Genomic DNA, 4,081 nt, shown 5'->3' on the forward strand with positions numbered 1-4,081 from the left:
AGCGTAATATAAAATGTAACTTAAAAAAGAATGACAATGCAAATGCCAAACTGTTCTTCCTCGAGACAATTAAAAAAAGTAGAATACAAGACCAGCATTACAAATTGGTGTATACATTTTACCATAATAAACGTTTTCATATCGCAATACTCTTCCATCCCTGTAAAATTATAGGGGGGGGGGAGGGCAAAACACAATGACATTAGTACTGCATGAAATGTCAAGATACGATGATAAATATGTTTACTTTCAATTTGGGGATAAGGCTGCCCTTCATCTTCATATGTGTCTCTTCCACCCCCTCACAGAGGGCAAATCCCCTCCCTAGTCATATCTGAACATCAATGTCCTCCAGTAATACCCAACAGTGAACTCTCTTATACCTCATATATACACGGAATCTAGGCAGGTGTTTACTGCATGGAATAAAATGACATGAATCAGCCAATAGCTCTATTTTCGGATGGAGACAGGAATTAGCAGAAATCCTTATACATACAATATCTAGAATTCAAAGGTCATTTTCATAACTTGCCCCGTTTTCTTCCAGGGTCTCCAAAGACATGGTGCCCTGTTAAAATTTCAGATTGACTCTGTAAATCATTTCATGAGACAAACTACCAGCAATTTGCCATAACTACTCCCAGAGTAGCTTTTTTTCATAATTCAGCATACTACGCCCATTATAAAATCCAAATCCACCAGAGCCACGAGAGCAAGAGACTTAAACCTCAACACGGATATAAATAGGACGTGCTGGAGGGACAGATTCATCACCCAGAGACTCCCTACACTATGGAACAGAATCCCAGTCCATGTGAGGCAGAGCCCCTCACTGACTCTGTTCAAGAGAAATCTTGACGAGTGGATGGGAGATCGTAGGTTTACCCCGGGAATCATCTCTGTATCACTGCTGGACAGAGGCACAGCAAACTAATGGGTATAGCATTCTCATCCTAAGGGGTGGTGAAAGCCACACACACTCTGGCTAGGCTTTTAAATGCCCTAGGGCAGATAGCCTAGTATGAACCTATACAAACTATTCCTTCTGGAATTCTGCACAGGTTTCTACTACCATATTCCCAATGCGCACAAGAACAGGCCAGCTGACGATATACCCTTCCAATCCTACTACCTAGAAATGATGAATTACATCCACTTCACTGGCATTTGTCAGCACAGGTGAAACTGGAAACCCTACCACTGTATTTTTTTCCAGATGACTAGACAACTATAAAACGGAGTGGTACTCCAGAGCCTGAAGCACTAGGAAGTGTCATAATTTTTACACAATACCTCTTACAGAAATGGACAAAAATACACTCATTACATGCATGCAGCATTTTCTAAATTCCTTATTTCAAATATTTATAATTGCCTCAAACCTCCACCAGAGAAACTGTAAAACACTAGCAGAAATGTTTGCCAGTGGGGGATCATGTGGGAAAGCTAGATAGCATAACTTTCATCTATCTCATAAGCTAATGACCAAGCCAATAACCCCAAGAGCCTTCCACAAAAACTACAGTAAAAATAAGCCAAATGTTCAAGCAAAATGTAATCAGTTAGTCGATCAATCAATAAATCATTCAATCAATCAATAAAAACAAATTATAGGGTTCTCAAGTTTCCTGCTCCCCTACTCAGTACCCTGCCAGTTTGCATCAAAGTACAAATTATAACCATTGTGCCCCCTTACAAAACCCACTTGGATAAACTGCACCATCCTGAGGGTCAAAGACTTCAACGTATGTGTCAACACCAAAGGTGTAGCAAGGCATACTCAACGTACACAGATGTGTACATTTTTCTGAGAATATGTTTAGAACTATGGAAATTAATGTATATAGGTATACAACGAGTGTTTGTGTGAAAGGAATACACTCTAAAAACATTTTTTATGGGAATGAATTGTAACAGTTGAAAATAATATGTAACCTCCCTCCATGTATTAGGGGTAGCATTTTGATGGGTGAGTACATTTAAAAAATGATAGGTGGGTGTGGGGGAAAACAATATTAGGTTTGAGTACATAATGTAAATTTCTGGGTACACCCCTGGTCAACACCACAAGCCCTATTTTAAGATCACGATTCACCTGTGTACTCCTTGTAATAGCTACTTATAATGTGACAAGATGAATCCGATTTGAGAAAATGTAGTAAATGAAAATGATTAAGGTCACAAACAAAGCAGATTTAAACATTTAAACCAGTATATGAAAGCAATGGAGCATTATTTTACATTGAAGGCACTGCCAACTGACATGCCAGATGTACATTTTCAAACTTAATGTTCTAAATACAGGAAAAAAATCAGAAATAAATATTGCACAACAATCTCTGTCTTTTCTGCGTTAAATGTGCAATTGACTTTCTTGTTATCTCTGATGCTGCTGGTTTTATTGCAAGTAAAATAAATGACTGTTGTACCCGAGTCAAAAAGAACGTAAAATGCTCCACGTAAAGTCAACGAGAATGATAATCTTTATTTTATATCCAAGAAGATTTCGTATTAATATGATTTAGTTTTGCGAAAATGTAGCAAATGAAGACAAACTTAAAAGTAGATTTAAACTTCTAAACTGTATTAATAAACAGCGTGGTACAATTTAGATTAGGGACATTGCAAACTGACATTCCGTTTGTACATTTTCAAACGTGCTCATTGAAACAGGAAGCATTTAGTTTTAAATAACAAAATATAGTTAAAAAAGTAAGTGCTGTTAATTAAGTACCGCTATTTATTTGTGTGTGTGTGTTGTGTGTGTGAGAGAGCGCGAGAACGACGCACCGTTGTCTTTGTTTATTAGCACTACAACTGCACGTTTGTGGCAAAGGAAAGACAAATAGTGCTGCACAAGATATTACAAAATTCTGAGCGAGGCACGTCACCATAATTGGAGAATTAAAGTTTGCTTTGTGGAAATCATAATAAGGCTTTGAGCTATATAAATATTGGAAGGTGCAGGGTGTCAGCTTCATTTGTTAAGCAATTTGCTGAATGCTGGGCAGAGACGGGGTTAAAAGTCGAGAGTTCTGCTAAAATAAACAGCCTGTGGCAGAAGAAAGTTCACTTTTGGGTCTTTGTGGTAGTGGTGGTGGAGAGGGGGGGGGGGCTGGGGAAAAAAAAGAATGTTCGTTTACCTGCAGAGACTTCCAAAGGCTAAATTTCTGCAACATGTATACATATGCTTAACTAGTTTATGTGAAACCTCTTTTAACGAACTTTATTTGTTCGGCAGCTTGAGGAATGTCACCAGGCACAGCGTGCGTCCTTCCTGGAATTACAGTCCACTTGTGTTTTCAAACAGAAATCTATTCATGAATGTGTTATTCAACAACAGAAAACAGTCATATGCTTGCATGATTTCAGTGGAAGTATAGAAGCAACCTGGACTGTCACCACACCGTGTAGTTTCTTCTAAAATTAACATTTTATACTGTGTAGTTTGAGGCATTGAAAAGCCAACCCATGAATAATAAGGGATACTTTACTGACAGATGTCTATACAGCTAGTGCGAATCAGTTTTTGTCGCCTTAAGGAGAACTGTTATTTCTCTTGGATCATTTTCAGTCCACCTTTAGAGAGAGATGATGTCATGGTTCGTATGAAATACAGAGAAGACAAAATTCAATTGTGTTGGGTTGTCAAACGTGATAATCCACCCCCCCCCCCCCAAAAAGGGTTATACAGACCACCCCTCGTCTTATTGTCCTCAATGAAGAGGTCATGCTTAAATTTTTTTATATTCCAAAGTGCTGATGTTTAAAAAATAGAGCGGTGATGCAGTTTCCTTACAAAATTAAAGACTTCGGTGTACATTGAAAATACTAACAATTAGAGTTGCTACCTTTTCATATACCCAAAGTGGGACTTTTTTTGTAAAGACATGAGATTCTGCAGGACAAAATATACCCACAGCCAGTGCAAAGTACAGAACTTCACCCTTTTAGCCAAAGAAAAACTTATTCTTGCAGCAGCTGAGTTGCTTATGCTATTCCATATAATAGTGTTTTCAGATACAAAATAACAGTTTATGCAACTATTAAAGAACATTTAGGAATATTTATTGTCATA

This window comes from Protopterus annectens, chromosome 3.part0 (genome assembly GCF_019279795.1).
Source record: "Protopterus annectens isolate FY-2018-M chromosome 3.part0, PAN1.0, whole genome shotgun sequence".
Taxonomy (NCBI): Eukaryota; Metazoa; Chordata; order Ceratodontiformes; family Protopteridae; genus Protopterus; species Protopterus annectens.